Consider the following 18,862-nt stretch of genomic DNA (forward strand, 5'->3'; position numbering starts at 1 on the left):
TATATATGTGTATATACACATACATATATGGGCATGTGGGTATGTAATATATACACTGTCATATTATCACATATAAGTCATACAATATATTATCTTCTATGCATATGAAGATATATATGTATCCATATGTGTGCATAAAATCTTGTTGGTACATAACTGTTTACATGTTTTTCCCCCATTAGACCGTGAACTCCAAGAGGGCAAAGACTATTTTTGCTTTTCTTTATATCCCCAACAGTTACCACAGTACCAGGAACACAGTAAGTGCTTAATAAACATTTGTTGATTTGACTTGAATTAATCTCTCAATGTTCTAAGAAACACTCTAAAAGTTGGGAGACATCAAAGGAACCAGTGGATCCAGTGATGAAAGAGTAAAGAAGATCTTTCTTGTTTGAATCTCATCTTGGTCATTTGCTGGGTATGCCATCTGAGCCAGTTTACTTAATGTCCCTCAGCTTCTGTTTCCTTATTTATAAAATGCATATGGATGGACTTGATAGCTTTGAAGGTCTCTTTGAGCCCCAATCTATAAACGTATGATCCTCTGAAATCTTAGGTCAGGTCCAAACAAATAAACAAAACAAAAAACTAGAAATGACTAAAAACTGAAATTGGGTTAGGAGGCATAGATAGTGCAACGTGAATTGCAATGAGACGCAGAAGAGGTCAGATGACCTGGCATGGAAAAAGAAGCAGAAAGATTCCAGAACAAGTCTGTGTGACCCTCACAGATGAATACAGCTGGACTTGTCTCCATGTAAGACCTGGAGATGCTGCAGACGATTGGGTACAAAGGCATCTGGGTATTTGCCAACAATTTAGGGGGCCAAGTGTGGAATCACCATATTCCACAATGAACCAGGATCCTTTTTCCAAATTAGAGAATCTTGGATGCTGGCCACAGTAGTGACTTATGGTGGATAAGGCACAGCCAAAGTAAATAAGCAGGAATATTTTGGTAACTAGATATCAGCAACAAGAACTTATTAAGTTCTTACAGTGAACAGATACTGTGTTAGGTACAGGAGATACAAAGACACAGAGACCAACTTCAAAGATACTGGGTCCTACAATGATAATATGAGGTTTTCCTTTGTCTGGAGGCTAATGGATAATAAAATATATTTAGACTACAAGCGAGCCTTTTTCAAATATGTTGTAATCATTGTTATTTAGTCTTTTCAGTCGTGTCCAATTCCTTGTAACTCCATTTGGAGTTTTCTTGGCAAAGATACTACTTGCTTCTATTAACAACTCCTATTCCCAGACCCAAATGTCACAGTTCCAGAGGACAACTGGGTTTTTGCTGGGTGCTCTGCTCAGTAATTTGCACCTTCCCAGGGCAGAGGGGCAAAAGCAACAATGACCAGCATTTTCTGGGATTATCGAGTTAGATATCAGAAAGACGGATTTGAGAGAGGGAGGATCTAGAGAGAAGGACCAATTAGGAGACTATTGCAATAGTCAATGGGAGATGTGACAAAGGCTTAAACAAGGGTAATAACAGAGAGGGTAAAGAAAAGATACATAGAAGACATGGTGAAGCAGTATCAATAGAACCCAGTATTTTCTAGGGAAAATGGACAGAGAAAGAGATGAGTCAAAGAAATTCTAGGATTTCAAGTTGGCTTGACTGGAAGGACAGTGGTACTTTTAATAGAAAGATGTAGGTTTATAGAGGAAGGGGATTAAGTTCAGTTTGGGACATAATTTCAAGTTCTGGGGTAACATCCAGATGAAAGGGTCTAGCAGATATTTGAAGACACAGGATTCGAATTCAGAGAAATTAATTGGTCATGAAGAATAAAAAGAAAGGCAAAAATATGGTCCCTGTCCTTGAGTTCACTTTGTAAAGGATGAAGATAATATGCAAATAATTATGTACACACAAGACATAGAGTTTATTTCTTTATTTATTTCAAATTATATATATATATATATATTTGAAAGAGTTGTTTCAGTAATGGTAGCTTTAGAAGCTGGATTGCCAAGGGCTAGAGAGAGCCATGAAGTGGAAGTACTATTAACTACATTTTCTATAATTTCATTAGTTAAAGAGAAGAGAGAGGAAAATTGCTTGAGATATTAGTACATTTAGAGAAAGTTTTGTTTGTTTTTGTTTTATGATTAGGAGAGATTTGGGCATATTTCTGAGCAACTGATGAAGATCTAGGACACTGGAAGAGGCTGAAGATAGGGTGATGGCTTAAACTTTTAAGAAATTGGTCAGGGATGAGGTCAAGGGCTCAATTAGAAAGGCTAAACCTGCAAAGGAGAAAGGCCATCTTATTCTCTTATTTGGTCTGAGACCAAAATATTAGTGAAGAAGATGGGTGCAGAGGAAGAAAAGTTTTGAAAAGCCAAGATTTTCTCTGGAGACAGGACACCAGATTTTCTTAAGAAATTGAAAAAAATTTAGAACATCTCCTTTGAGAAGGGTGATAGTCAACTGAAGATAGATAGACAGGGGTTACATCAAGACAGAGAAAACGTCATTGAGATAAGAGAGCATGAATTCATAGGGGACTCATTTGACATGGTTCCTGTGACTTTCTCCAGAATATAGACAACCTCCATAAAGTTTGGTCTGCCTAATTCCATAGGAACTCACATCATTTGCTTTGTTAATTGGTTGGTTTATCAGCTAATTCTTAAAATTACAATCTGTTGGAGATAAAAGGGATCTCAGAACTCATCTAGTCTGCTTATTTCATTTACTAAATCACTGTTGCTATTCATTATTTATCAAATAACTTAACCCTACTTTCTTTAAACATGTCCAAACCTATACCAAATGTAAGAAACTTTGAGATCTGAGAAGAACCCAAAGAACCAGAGCAGAAACTCAGCATCAAAGAAAATTGGCTGCTTCATAAAGTCAATTACTGTACTTTTATATTTCCAGAATTCAGTGCTTAGTGTAAATAATACAGGCTTAAAATGCATTTTTTTAATCAAAGGTGCTTTGAACTTGGTAAAGAAAAAAAATTAAATAGTCACAAAAACTTGATATGTGTGTGAATCATTATATTTTCCTAAGATTCATAAAATATTCAGAAATTGATCATTAAATATTCAGTCACAAGCTCACTGTGTAGCTATAATGAAGACAAGGAAATGTCTGCAAACATAATATTTATCTTCACAGGCTTACAGCACTCCAAGATATTTCATCATGTTTCATTAGTCTCCGAGGTTCTTTTCAAACTAAGTGATTTTTAAAAAACAATTTGTTTAAAATCCTTTTAGACACTTTAAGTAAAAAAGCAATTGCTTGTCCACTATAATGAACAAGCTGCTATTTTATACTTTAAAGTTCTAAGAATATCAACTTTTAAACTATTCACTACATAAAGAACTCTGAAGAAATTTTTTCTTTCATGCTAATGTTCAGAAATAAGATAAAACTGCATGAAAGGGGGCAGCTAGATGGCACCATGAATAGACCAATAGCTCCAGAGTTCTGGTTCATATCCAGTCTTAGACACCTAACACGTATTAACTCTGTGACCTTGGCCAAGTCACTTAACTCAAAGGAAGGAAGGAAGGAAGGAAGGAAGGAAGGAAGGAAGGAAGGAAGGAAGGAAGGAGAAGGAAGGAAGGAAGGAAGGAAAGGAAGGAAGGAAGGGAAGGAAGGAAGGAAGGGAAGGAAGGGAAGGAAGGAAGGAAGGAAGGGAAGGAAGGGAAGGAAGGAAGGAAGGGAAGGAAGGAAGGAAGGAAGGAAGGGAAGGAAGGAAGGAAGGGAAAAACAAGAAAAGAAAACTGCATGAAAATATTCCCCATTTCACAATCACCAAGTCTCCCAGATTTAGAAGGGACTCTTAAAAACAAATGAACCCACCCAAAGTATTGACATTTTATTTGTTTTTTTTGGTGGAATCTCAAGAAAATATCTGCTTTTATTGGGAGAGAAGTTCCTGTCCCAAAGCAGATCAACAAAACTTATGATTTGCCAGAGTTACCCGGGGCACTAAAAGGTTAAATGAGATTCAGGGTCACAGTCTGTGAAAAAAGTATTAGGATGATATATTTAATAACAAAGTTCATATTGTGCTGAATATGTGCAACATCTAATGAAAAATTGTTTCCAAATTAATTCTCCGATAAAATCAGCTAGAGAAATCTAGGCGGCTACACCTCAGTCTTATTGATAAGCTCCAAAAGGGGAGAGCTTGTCCTTTGAGTGGGACAGGCACCAGGTTTTTTGGACTCCAAGCCTGGCTCTCTCTATACCGGGCAATGCTGCCACTTATTTGGGATAATATCCATCAGTATTAGATAATGAGGCAGAGCTTTATCAGGGAATAGCTATGGAGTGCAATGAAGTGCCAGGTCTTGCATCAGGAAGGTTCAACTTTGTGAGTTTAAATCTGGCCTCAGATACTTACTAGCTGTGTGACTTAACTCTGTTTGCCTCAGTTTCCACATCTTTAAAATGAACTGGAGAAAGAAGTACAAAACTCCTCCAGTCTCTTTGCCAAGAAAACCCCAAATAGGGTCATGAAGAATTGGCCATGACTGAAAATGACTCAACAATAACAAAGAAATTTATGGGAACAGAGCCCATAGGACCAACAGGAACAGGGATTGGACCTGTGATTTCATTGGAAGAAGAAACTCCTCCCTCTGGCAATGTAGATCATCACCACCCCTGTAATTTATCAACTTGAAGAGTTTCCTCAGTTATACTGAGAAGTTGTAAGGAGTTAAGAGTCATATGACCAGATTCTGTGAGAGAAAAGATTAAAATTCAGGTCTTCTAGATTCCAAAACTAGTTCTCTGTCCACTCCACCAGAGATGTCAAATATCTTCCCAAATGTATGAAAGCAGATTAAAATGTAATCGAAAGGGCAGCTAGATGGCACAGTGGATAGAACACCAGCCCTGAAGTCAGGACCTGAGTTCAAATCTGCTCTCAGACACTTAAGGCTTCCTAGCTGTGTGATCCTGGGCAAATCACTTAACTCCAATTGCCTCAGCAAAAAAAAAAAAAAAAAATGCAATTGGAAATGAAAACACAATAGAACATAGATAATGTTAATATGTGGTTTTCTAAAACAATATGCAGCCTGCAGTGATCTTTATGTATGTCCTCGTTTCTATTTGAGTTTGATACCACTGGACTGTACCATTCTGCCTCTAGCATAACAATAACTACACAATAAACAATAACAATAACCAGTAAATAGAGTTACATAGGGCTTAACTATTTATTTTTTATAAAGCTTTTTTGTTTTCAAAACACATGCATAGATAGTTTTCAACATTCACCCTTGCAAAACATTGGGTTCCAATTTTTTTCCCTCCTTTCCCCCCACTGTCTCTCCTAGATGGCAAGTAATCCAATATATGTTAAATATGTGCAAATCTTCTAGACATATTTCCATAATTATTATGCTACACAAGAAAAATCAGATTAAAAAGGGAAAAAAATGAGAAAGAAAACAAAATGCAAGCAAACAACAAAAAGGTGAAAACACTATGTTGTGATCCACACTCAGTTCCCACAGCCCTCCCTCTGGATGCAGACCATCGGAACTGACTTGAATCATCTAGTTGGTGAAAAGACCAAGTCCATGGAATTGGTTATCCTATAATCTTGTTGTTGCTATGTATAATGTTCTCTTGGTTCTACTCACTTCATTTAGCATCAATTCATGTTAAGTCTTCCCAGGCCTCTCTGAAATCATCCTGCTGATCATAGAACAATAATATCCCACTACATTCATGTACCACAACTTGTTCAGCCATTTTCCAATTGATGGGCATCCATTCAGTTTCCAGTTTCTGGCCACTACAAAGAGACCTGCCATAAACATTTGTGCACATGTGGGTCCCTTTCCCTTTTTTATGATCTCTTTGGGATACAGGCCCAGTAGAGACACTGTTGGATCAAATGGTATGCATCGTTTGATAGCTCTTTGAGCATATCAAACTGTATTATAAAGCAGTAATCATCAAAGCAATCTGGTACTGGCTAAGAAATAGAGTAATGGCTCAGTAGCATAGATTAAGTACAAATTACATTATAATAGGTGACCATAGTAATAGATCCAGATTTTTGGAACAAAAACTGCAGGGAAAACTGGAAAACAGCATGGCAGAATTGAACTATAGACTAATATCTCACATTGTATATTAAAAGAAGGTAAAAATGGGTACTTGATTAAAACAAATATAACAAATTAAGAGAACAAGGAATATCAGATTTATGGAGAAGAAAAGAATATAAGACCTAAGAAGATACAGAGTATTACAAAATGTAAACTAGACAATTTTGATTCTATAAAATTATAAAGGTTTTGTGCAAACAAAAAAAATGCAATCAAAATTGTGAGGAAAGCAAAATATTGGGGAAACTTTTTTGCAACAAGTATCTCTGATTTCAAATGCAGAAAGCTGAGTCAAATTTATAAAAATACAGTCATTCCCCAATTGATAAATGGTCAAATGATATGAACAAGCAGTTTTCAAAGAAATCAAAACTATGTCACATGAAAAAATGCTCTAAATTACTACTTCTGGGAAAAATGCAAATTAAAATAACTGCGGTACCATCTCACACTTATCAAAGTGGCTAATATGACAAAAAGAGAAACTTTTGGATGTGGGAAAACTGAGGCATTAATGCATGATTGGTGGAGATATGAACTAATTTAACCAGTCTGGAGAGCAATTGGGAGCTATGCCCAAAGAGCGATAAAACTGTGCATATCCTTTGATCCAGCAATACCACTGCTTAGGTCTATATTACAAAAAAACCAAAAAGGGAAAATGATATATCTGTACAAAATATTTATAGCAGCTCTTTTTGGGTGACTAAGAACTGGAAATCCAAGGGATGCCCATTGATTCAGTAACGGCTAAACAAGCTGTGGTATATGATTGTAATGGAATATTATTGTACGATAAGAAATGACAAGCAGGATGATTTCAGAAAAACCTGGTAAGACTTAACGTGAATTGATGCATATTGAAGTGAGCAGAACCAGGAGCACTCAATGAAGAACTGTGAAAGACTTAGCTATTCTCGGGAATACAATGATCCAAGACAATCTCAAAGGACTAATGGCGAAGCATACCATCCTTCTCCAGAGAAAGAACTGATATTGTTACTTTTCACTTTGTTTCTTTTTTTTTCTTTTATGAATCTTCTTGTTCAAAATTACTAATATGGAAATATTTTACATAATTGCACAGCCTATATGTGATTGCTCATCATCTCAAAGAAGGGGGAGGGGGAGGGAAAATAGGCTGAATTTGGAACTCAACACTTTAAATAAAAATGTTAAAAGAAAAAAAAGCCCTGCAGATAGGTATTATTTTCAGGTAAGGAAATTGGGGTGAACAGAGGTTATATGACTTGCCAAGAATCGCTCAGCTAATTAGTATCTGAGGTCAGTTTTGAATTCAGCTCTTTCAGACTCCAAATTTGGCACTCTCTCTACCACACCACCTAATTAGCCCAAAGATAGGCTTGGTCAGGTGTGGGTAAATAAATAGAAGCAGTGAGCAGTGGCTTGGTGGGTTTGCTAAATCTATGATGCTGAGGGATTTTTCCCATTATTATGCTCAAGAACACTAAGCATTCATTAATATTCTTTGGGGATGTTGTAGTATTAAGATACAAAGGTGCTTTGATAAAGATATCGTTTACCTTTAAAGATGGTATCAAGGCTGGTTCCTATATACAGGACACTTCAGGAGCATGTGGATGCCTGTTACTTTGGATAACAAAGAAAGAGAAGACTCCATTTTCATTATGAGTCTACCCTAAATAGGCTACACCTGTGTCTGGATAACAAAAGTAACCCAATTGAGTGTCTACTGAGATGCCAGATCCCAGGAACACATATGTAGAACAGAAAGGGACCTCGGAAATCGTAAAGTCCAATCTCTCCTTTTACAAATAAAGAAATGAAGCCCAGGGTCTCACCACTGATAAACAGAATCCAAATGTCACAGTCTGAGCCAGAAATACAGGTCATCGCATTCCCAATCCAGGGCTCTCTTCACCATTCTTAATTCATTAGATTTTTGTTTTGTTTTGTTTTTGCCTTACAAAGAACATCCAGTTTCTGACCATTCTGGTTATTTTGGGGGGAACCAAAGTAAACAAAAGCTGAGGAAAAACACTTAAACCATTCTTCGGCATAAGCCAAAATCCATATTCCCATTTGGAAACCCTCTCTCTTTCTTTCCTCTCTTTGCTGCTGCAAAGCTCACACAAACGCCCAGATGCCAAAAAGGACAACCCTACAATGTCCAATTTGTACACTCAAAAGCAAATTCCCAGGGACCCCGAGATCTTCAAAGTTTTTCCCTATTGTGTGTAGGTTGCTCTGAGGCCACAGTATTTCAGGTATAGTTTTCTGACTGCACTATATTATAATTGTCTGGCTTCCCAACCCTAATTCGCTCTATATCTCTTCACTTCATTGTATATCCTCACTCTAAAATAATTGCATTTAAAGCTGGAAAGAACCATAGAGATCAATCAAACAAGCATTTCTCAAACTCCTATTTACCAGGTACTAGAGATCACCTAATTCATCCAGCTTCCTCAGTTTACAGAGGAGAGGAGTTACAGAGAGAAGTGACTTCCTTAAAGTCACTTTAAGGTAAAGAGCCGAGACTGGATTCGAACTAAAATGCTCACTCTAAAGCCAATGCCCTGGACTCCTGGACCACCAGTGGCTCACCAGAGGGAGTAAGGGCTTTGGCTCGGAGGGATCTGGGTTCAAATCACATTTTGGCCATATTTTACCCTGGCTAAAGTTTCCTGGATCCTCAGTTTCTTCGGAGAAAGGGCGTCTGCTTCCATGATTCTTAGTGCCAAATAAGCTGTTTAAGGACACATTTCTCGCCTGCATCCCACGAGGCCCTCACCCACTTTCCCTTTCCGGCCTTCTCAGCCCCACACCCGGCTCCCTACCTCACTCACCAAGCGTGAGGCTCTCCTAGGACCACGCAGAGGCCAACAGTGCGCAGGGCGCAGGTCTCCCGCGGGCGCATAGGCAGTCGCCCGCCTTCCAACCCCGCGATTTTATCCACGCGCCTCCTCCCCGCCCCACCCTCGTGAGCTCTTGCTGCCAGGTCCCCGGGGGGCGTGAGGTGAAGCCGGGAGAAAGGGCGGGGAGGGGAGCGAGGGGTGGGGGAATGGGGGAGCGGAGTTCCCACGTCGGGAGTGGAGAGTGCTTGGCGAGAAAGGCGAGGCAGGCGGGGAGAAGCCTGGAGTGCTTTTGCTAAAAGCCAGCTAGCACTGACCCTACTGCCCCGCGCCCGGCCTAGCTCCACCCGTGACTCGCTGCAGTTTTGGCCAGGGAGGCTCTGACTCTCCCCTGGCCTCCAGCTGCTGGAGCTTTTTTTTTTTTTTTTTTTTCCTAGCCGCAGTTTTCTCGGAAGCTTCCCGGGGCTCTTAGCCATGATACCGAAGTTCTGGAGTTCTGGGGAAGAACCGTGCTGGACAGCACCGGCCCCGCCGGGACGCTCCCTGCCCTCACCTGCCAGCCAGAAAGAACCGCTTCCCACCAGAACGGCTCTCCGTCCCTGTCCCTTAGGAGGCCGCCTTGTCACTTGTCAGAAAACTCAAACCCGGGAAGGTCAAACTGGCCCGGCCACGGTCGACATCCGAGGCAGGGCTGGAACGGACTCCAACCCCACCCTCTCCATAGGGAGACACACACGTGGACGGCGGGGCTTCGGGATGCGTCTGTTGCGCTCCCTGCTGCAAGCCATCCCCCACACAACACACCTGACGCTGCTCCCGAAGCTTCACCTGGTCTCGAGTGTCCAGCACGGCTCACTCTCCTCGGGCTGAGACCCCAGAGCCCTCCAATCTAGCCCCGCTCTTACAGATGAGCTACAGGGAAAGCGAGAGATCTCGGCCCAGGTCCCACAGGTGGTGACAGTCAGCTGCCTTTGAGAGCAGCCCTTTTGTATGGCTCTTTCCTGACTTGAAGCGTTCACTCGTTGCCCCCGGGTCTCTGCCTCCAAGGAGCAAGAACAGCCCGATCTTTCCACTTGGCTGCTTCTCGAGTGATCGCTCCCCTCCCCTGCAGTCCTACTCTTCTCCAGAACTTCTGGAGCTCCCCTCAATGGCTCTATGTGATGAAAGGATGATATGGAACCCCCGGGGTTCCTACTCATTCTGGTACCTTCCTCTTGATATTCCACTTCTCAATGTCCTTTCTAAACCGTGGTCCCCAGAACTCAGTACAACACTCCAGACATATTCTAATCAGCACAGGACACAGGGTTATTGCCTTCTTGCAGGAAGCTGTTCACCTCCACACTGGCTCCTTATAACGGCTGTACCTGCCTTCACTTGCAGCGAGCTTGTATTCTGCTACAAAATCACTTTATACATTTTATTTTATTTCCTTGGGATTAAGTGAGTTACTCAGGATCTTTCCACTAGTAAGTGTCTTGAGGCTGGAGATGAAGTCAAGTATTCCTGACTCCAGGACTCATTCTCTGTCCACTGTGCCATCAGCTCCCTCACTTTATACATTTTAAACATAATCTATGGAAGCTTAATTAAGTAACAATATTCAATAATAAACTCTCCCTTCCTCCTCTTCAGTTTTGGACTTCACTCACTCTACCATCCAGATATGTCATCTCCAAAAAATAAGGTCAAGTCTTATGTTATCTCAAAAATAATGATTATCCTAGCATAAGAAATATAAGTGACTCAAATCCCTTTATTTAACTAATGAGGAAAATGACTTGTGACTTAGGGTAATAGAAGCTTGAGGGATGGCAGCTACTTGTTTAATTCAATCTTCTTCTTTTACAGAGGAGGAACCCGAGACCCAGAGAGACTGAATACACAAGTCATTACAGAGACATTATTATGAGACATTACCTAGCTAACGTCACAGATGAAATTTGAATATAGTCAAAACTTAGTTAAATCCAGTCAGCAAACATTTATTAAATGCCTTCTATGTGCCAGACACTATGGTAAGCCTCTAGTATACAAATAAAAGGCAAAAGTCACTGTTCTGGAATTAGTCTGAGGGGGAAGACAACATGCCAACATGCCCAAAGAAGTCATAGGCAGTATAATTTGGAGATGATCCGTAAAGGAAAGGGACTAGAATGAAGGGGATTGGGAAAGGCTTCCAATAAAAGGTGGGGTTTACTTGAAAGAAGCCAGGATTGCTGGGAGGTAAGTAAACAAGAGGAAGGAAAGCATTCCAGGTAAGCCAGAGGAAAAGTGTGTGTCAGGAAACAAAATGTTTTATTCAAAGAGAGAGGAGACTAATGTCATTAGACTGAAGAGTATGTTGCAAGAATGGAAAGGTAAAAACAGATGGGGTTAGGTTCTTAAAGGCTTTGAACTCTAGAGGGTTTTCTATATTATACTGGAAATAATAAGGAAGCTTTATTGGGTAGGAGGGTGGGGTGACAAATCAGATGGATACGTTAGGAAGATTACTTTGGCATCCGACTGGAGGATGGACTGAACTGGGGAGACTCTGGAAGCACACAGACCCACTAATAGGCTATGAAGTAGTGACAGGAGTAGTGTTAGAGGAACGAAGGGGTGGGGTTAGACATTTAAGTCTACACAGAAAGATATTAAACAGGTAAAACTGACAGGTCTTGGCAACAGTTTGGATATAAAGGGTGAGAGTGAGGAGCTAGTGATGACATTTAGAGCCTGGATTACTGGGCTACCCTCAACTATAATCGCATTGCTCAAAAAAGGGGGAGAGTTGGGAAAATATAATAAATTTAATTTTGGACAAGTTACATTTCAGCCCGGTTCTAGATGTTCAGTAGTTGGTCAGAGATGTGAATCTGGAGGTTATCAGAGAGGTTGGGGTGGATTAGTAAATCATCAACATAGGGATAAAAGAGAAAAAAAGAGGTCCTTAGGATAGACTTTTGTAGGATACCCATACTTAGACATGATCTTGAGGGAGATCCAGCAAAGACTGAGAATGCTGGGTCAGATCAGTGAGAGAACAAATATAGTTATGTCATGAAAAATTAGAGAGAAGAGGGGGACTAAAGAATTAGTCCCGAAGGCTGCAGAGAAGTCAAGAAGATGAGATTTGAAAACAGGCCATGAGATTTGGCTTTTAGGAGATCATTAATAACTTTGAAAGGAGAATTTATGGCAGAATGATGAGGTCAACAGTCCAGAGACTTAAGAAGTAAGAGGAAAGGAAATGGAGGCTCCTATTAATAGTCAATGAAGCAGACAACACATAAATAACTGAATAGACATAAGATACAAAGAGAATCAGAATAAGGCAGTCTTAGAAAGAAAGGCTTAAATGACTGCAGATGCTAATAAGACCTTAGCAGAGTTTGAGTCTTGATAGAAGCTAGGGATATCAAATGGCAGAGATGAGGGAAGAGAGAGAGAGAGAGAGAGAGAGAGAGAGAGAGAGAGAGAGAGAGAGAGAGAGAGAGAGAGAGAGAGTTCTAGGTATGGGGGACAGACAGTACAGAGGGATGAAGGTAGGAAATAGAGGGCTATGAGTGAGGGGCAAAGCATAGGCTGATATCACAGTGCACAGAGGAGACTAAAGGTGTGAGAAGGTTGAAAAGGTAGGAAAGCACCAGGTGGTGAAGAATTTTACATGCTAACCAAGAGAATTTATATTTGACCCTGGAGATAAGAGGGAGTCCAGGATTGGACCTTTACTTTAGAAAAATAATTTTGGCAGTCATAGGGAAGATGGATTAACGAAAGAAAGAGAAAGAAAGTAGAGAATTCATACAGATCAACCAATTAGAAAGCTATGGCAATAATCTAGACAAAAATGATGAGGATCTGCACTAGTGTGGTAGATGGATGAGTGAGTAGAAAGTAAGGGATATATATGAGCAATTAACATTGCATTGTGGTAGAAATTACAAGATTTATCTTCAGGGTATATGAAAGTGGGGAATTGATGATAATATGAAAAAAAACTTCAACTAAAATTTAAATACTTTCAGATTCAAAAGAAAAATGTTCATACTTGGTTGAACGTTTTGAGGGGCTATGACCAGGAGTAGCCTGTTCAAATTAACAAGATTGAAGAAAGAAGTCCTTTGTTCTGACTTTAAATGCATTTCTCTATAGAATAAACATATTGAAAGGACATTTCCATGTAGGAATGTGGAAAAGGTCCTTGGTCTACATGTTCAGCAACTTACTAGTTATACCTTAGACACATCATTACTTGATTGAGTCATGCCTACTGCAGATGTAACCTGGACTATTGTATGTAGCCTTCAAGGGATATAGATCAATATGGATAGGAATCCAGAGAACCACAAGTGGGCTAAGGATCAGAGTTGAGAGACGACACAAAGAGTGGACTTGCGTTCCTGGTGGCTGAGAAGAAGGAAACCCACATATCTGAAAAACCATTTATAGGATCCCTCACTCATAGAGATAGAGGCTGTGGAAAGGCAATGGCAAACCTTATGCCCTTAGAGTTTGAAGCTATGGAAAGACAGTTGGAAAAAATATTCAAGGAGTTCTTGAAAGGGAGAACTGTGAAGCCATAACTCCAGAGATGGAGTCAAAGGAAAAAGACCAAGAATTCTTATATATCCATAGAACTTAAAAGAATATCAAGGAACAGTGCCCTGATGTGGAAGAAATATTAAAACTGGGAAGATTCAATGGGAAGAATGGTGATATTCTAAAAAACTCCAAGTGCTCCTCTCATCTTGGGACATTTTAGCCACAGGGTGCATGGTTTCCAGATATAATAAATGTTTAATAAATTCCTTTCTTTTTTCTTTCTCCCTTTCTTCCTTCCTTTCTTTTGCTTCTTTCTTTCTGTCCTTCCTTCAATTATCTCTCTTCCTCCCTTTTTCTTTCTCTTTCTTTCTTTCCTTTTTTCCTTCTTCATTTTTCTTTCCTTTCTTTCTTTCTTTCTTTCTTTTCTTCCTTTCTTCTGAGGCCACATTAAGAGAGTCATACAGGTCAGAACTAGGGAACTATTTATTAGTCTTGCTCTATTCTGTTCAGATTAAACCACATCTGGAGTACTGTAATCAAATCTGGGATCCATATTTTAGGAAGAACAATAATAAACCAGAGAACATCCAGAATGTGGAAGAACACAAATTGATTGAATTAATTAAAGATGTTTAGAGATGAGAAGATTTGAAGTAATATGATTAATGTCTTTAAGAATTTGGTTACTTAATCAAATTGAATTATTCCCACTCATTCTGAAGAAACAGAAGACCTGTTCTACTTCAGGGGAGATTTGGGTAAGAGATGCATGAACGCAGATTTAGGTTCCACGTAAAGGAGAAGCCACCAATTGTTAGAGCCATCCAAAAGTAGAATGGATTTCCTGAAGAGTTAGTGGGGACCCTCCCTTCAAGAAGAAGACGGGATCATTTGTTGGGTATGTTGTAGAGGAAATTTACAATCAAGTTCAGGTTGGACTAGCTAGACTCTGGACCAGTTGCTTTTCAACTTTGAGATTCTATTCATTCAAAAGGTAGTTTTCTTACAACAGTTCTGTGAAGGAACTAGGAAGAGTATATCATCCCTGATTTCCAGAGGAGAAAACTACAGGCACTTGATATTGTGACTTCTTCAGAACTGTATTTTAAAGAAATTTATTATATGAAATTCTACTTTTATCAAGAATTCCTTTTGGCTGTGGAAAGAAGTTTTTGTGTTTGAGGGAGATTTCTCCCAGGGGCTTTTAAAAGAAGTAGAAACATGGTGTAAACATCTGGAAAAGTTCATGTACTGAAGATATAATTCCTTTAATTCTAAACACAAAAAGAAAAAAATTGCTTTTTTGGCAACAATGTCACCAAACAATTGATTTACCCTGGAAAGGAGTTTAGAATTCAATGGTTTTGGATTTTATTGATCATTTTCTATGGAAAAGTAAAAATTAGAAGCAGAGTTTGGTAAAGGAAAATCTTGAATTCCTAAGATGAAGAAAACATTCAAAAGGATTCTTGGAATCATTAGTGTGATATACTCATTCCTCTCCCATACCAAAAATCAGACAACTGCAAAATAAAAGAAAAGGTTCAGTTTTGGGAGCCCGGTGACCTCAGTTCTAAACCTCCATGACTTGTTCAGACACTATATGACTTAGGACAAGCCAATCACTTTGATGAGCCTCAGTTTCCATATTTATAAAAATGAGAGGGAAAAGAGGGAGGTAAAAATCTCTGATGTCCCTTCCAACTTCATTACTTATCACTGTAACTCCAAAGCCAAGCCTTAGGGAAAGCAGGTAGTCCTGACTCATCAGAACAAAGATAAAATCTACCTCCAACAAATACACTTGGAAGCAAGAAAACTTAGGCAGCCATTCTAGTATTTAGAGGAAAATATTTTTTTCTTCCGAGTTTTCCTCATTTTAAAAAATTTTTTCTTGAATAATACTTTATTTTTCCCTCAATTACATGTAAAACCAATTTTTATCATTCTTTTTTTAGTTTTGAGTTCTAAGTTATATTCCTCCTTCCTCCCTGCTCCCTGAGATCATAAGCAATCTGATATCAGCTATACATGAACAATCATGTAAAACATTTCCATATTAATTATTTTGTGAAAGAAGGTTTGAACAACACAGGGAAAAAGAAAGAAGAAAAGAAAGAAAAAAGGAAAAGAAGGAAGGAAGGAAAAGAAGGGAGGAACGAAGGAAGGAAGGAAAGAAGGAAGGAACTAAAGAAGCCATTAATGAACTCTCTAAGAAAATAAAATCTCCAGAACTAAGTGAATTTGCAAATGAATTTTACCAAACATTTAAAGATTAATTCCAATACTAAATAAACTACTTGGAAAAGTAGGTGTAGAAGTCCTACTAAATTTTTTTTTATGACATAAATATAGTTTTTTGATTTGATACCTAAACCAGGAAGAGTCAAAACAGAAAAAGAAAATTATAGACCAATCTCCCTAAAGTATATTGATACAAAAACTTTAAATAAAATATTAGCAAGGATTTATCTGAGGCCTTTTTATGTATTGATATCTACTATACAAGCTAGAATATGGAAATTGCCTTAAATTCTAAATGAAAAATGTTTGAGATTGGATTAAATGATACTAAGGCCCCTTAGCACTAAAGTCTTTATACTCTCTGCTGTAGTGAAGATTTGGAGTTAATTTTTTAAAATATATTGCTAAATATTTAGGAAACTTGAGTTTAATCACATAGAAATTTATGAAAGTCAGTTGTGGGATTATCATGGACATGAAGGAACATTCAAAGAACTGAAAATAAGTTTACAAATTTGGAATTGGAAGGGCCTTAGAACTCATCTTGGTCAATATTTTCATTTTTACAGAACAAGAAACTGACGCCTACATGAAGGGACTTGGCTGAGAGGTAGTAAGTGCCTGGAAAAAATGTAAAACTATGCTTGCTGACTGTACATTTATAGTTTCTCCCACAGCACCATAGAATGGACAAGCATTCATTCTGCAGTATTTGTCACCCATCATTTTTTTTAGGTAGAGCTGGAACAATTTCTCTACCCTAACTTGCATAGTGGATTTCCTAGACTAGGCTAGCTCAGGTTTAAAGTATTCTGGAAGGGCTGCAGCCACTCAAAATCACAGCTCACATGAATCTATCAGTTACTTCAATTATAATTTCTAGCCAGACTCACTAGAATGTCATCTTGAGTGCATCTTTAATATTTAATCTTTTCTTTCCTGAATTCCTAAATGAAAAAATGTCATGGTTTTGTTTTTGTTTTTTGGTCTAAAATATTACTCAGTAGAATATGTTGCTGTTATCACTGACTCACATGGCTTGTTTGCAGTGTCAGAAAGGGGACATTTATCCTCCAGTGAATCTTCCTCAGGGTTTGACTCCTCTAGCATATTTTTGATTTTAGGTGTTTGAAGTTTCTGCCCTCAGGCTTTTGTCCTGGGGTGGAGAGAAGCCTTGGTAAGAAGTTACTAAAATCCAGTCTGATTCAAGAAAAAGGGGACATTAAGTCTGTGGTCACAGAAGAAAGACTACATACCCTGATAATTTGTAACTTGATGGAAGGCAAATGTTGTTCTGCCCTGGAGACTGAATGTGCCTTTTTGGATAATTAACAATAACTAACGTGTAAGGTTTGCAAAACATTTAACCCTCACAACAACCCTGTGTTATTATTATTCTCAATTGACAAATGAGGAAACTGAGACTGTGGGACTTGGATTTGCCTTCCTGATTCTTAAATCTACTGCTCCTGTTTTGGATACTTTGAGTTTGAGGCACTCCTCTTTTTTTTTTTTTAATTATAACTTTTTATTGACAGAACATATGCCTGAGTAATTTTTTACAACATTATCCCTTGCACTCACTTCTGTTCTGCTTTTCCCCTCCCTCCCTCCATCCCCTCCCCCAGATGGCAAGCAGTCCTATACATGTTAAATAGGTTACAGTATATCCTAGATACAATATATGTGTGCAGAACCGAACAGTTCTCTTGTTGCTCAGGGAGAATTGGATTCAGAAGGTAAAAGTAACCCGGGAAGAAAAACAAAAATGCAAACAGTTTACATTCATTTCCCAGTGTTTTTACTTTGGGTGTAGCTGCTTCTGTCCATCATTGATCAATTGAAACTGAATTAGGTCTCTTTGTCGAAGAAATCCACTTCCATCAGAATACATCCTCATACAGTATCGTTGTGAAGTATATAATGATCTCCTGGTTCTACTCATTTCACTCAGCATCAGTCATGTAATTCTCTCCAAACCTCTCTGTATTCATCCTGCTGGTCATTTCTTACAGAACAATAATATTCCATAACATTCATATACCACAATTTATTCAGCCATTCTCCAATTGATGGGCATCCATTCAATTTCCAGTTTCTGGCCACAAACAGGGCTGCCACAAACATTCTTGCACGTACAGGTCCCTTTCCTTCTTTATGATCTCTTTGGGATATAAGCCCAGTAGAAACACTGCTGGATCAAAGGGTATGCACAGTTTGATAGCTTTTTGAGCATAGTTCCAAATTGCTCTCCAGAATGGCTGGATGTGTTCACAGCTCCACCAACAACGTCTCAGTGTCCTAGTTTTCCCACATCCCCTCCAACATTCTGCATTATCTTTCCCTGTCATTCTAGCCAATCTGACAGTTGTGTAGTGGTATCTCAGAGTTGTCTTGATTTGCATTTCTCTGATTAATAATGAGGCACTCCTCTTAAGGCAATCCAAGTTAACATTCCTCTAGGGTTACCCTCCAGACCTCTAGGATGCCCCAGAAGTCTCTACATTCTGAAGCTCACTACAATCCTGAAATTTGCACCTAGGAAATACCAGCTCTTCTTGTGACCTCTCCCTTTGATTGGATGATCTCTCTCAGAACCGTGACTTAAGGAGATTACCAAGGTCAGCCATGGTTCTTTCTTTTCTAGTTTGTACTTCAGATTTTCTCTACCACTTCAATCTACCTTTTATGTGTTGTCTTTCCCATTAGAATGTAAGCTCCTTGAGGGTAGGAACTGACTTTCTTTCTCTTTGTATTTGTATTCCCAGAATTTAACACAGTGTTTAGCACACAGTAAGTGTTTAATTAATGTTTGTTGATTAACTGACATAGAATCATTATTTGGGACCAGTCTTCCAACTAGTTTCAAATCTACCTGAATGATCTATGAACTACTCCAAAGTTTCTTGAACTGTGGGTCCCAAGTGCTTTGCTATCAGTAAAAGATTTCTGAATTCAACAACCTAAAAACTTTATTAAAAATCAAATGAATCCAAGGTATTTCTGGCCACATTTGCCTGTGTTGCACAACATGACTTCACTGCAGTCCGAGGTCTGAATACACTCTTAAGATGGGATCAAGTCAAAATTTCTCAGGCAAAAAGGGGTCTCAAGTGGAAAAAGTTTAAGAAGCC

At 38.9% G+C, this 18,862-nt stretch overlaps 1 protein-coding gene across 2 annotated transcripts in view; it reads right to left on the minus strand.

Moving 5' to 3' along the window:
• Positions 1 to 9,220, minus strand: part of COL6A5 (collagen type VI alpha 5 chain) — a 104,413-nt gene extending 95,193 nt beyond the window's left edge. For both annotated transcript variants that reach the window (XM_031940223.1, XM_031940224.1), the window contains exon 1: positions 8,949 to 9,220. The gene's annotated coding sequence lies outside the window, so the exon portion shown is untranslated. The remainder of the gene's footprint in view (positions 1 to 8,948) is intronic.
• Between the last annotated feature and the right edge of the window lie 9,642 nt (positions 9,221 to 18,862).

Source organism: Sarcophilus harrisii, chromosome 5, assembly GCF_902635505.1.
Source record: "Sarcophilus harrisii chromosome 5, mSarHar1.11, whole genome shotgun sequence".
Classification (NCBI taxonomy): domain Eukaryota; kingdom Metazoa; phylum Chordata; class Mammalia; order Dasyuromorphia; family Dasyuridae; genus Sarcophilus; species Sarcophilus harrisii.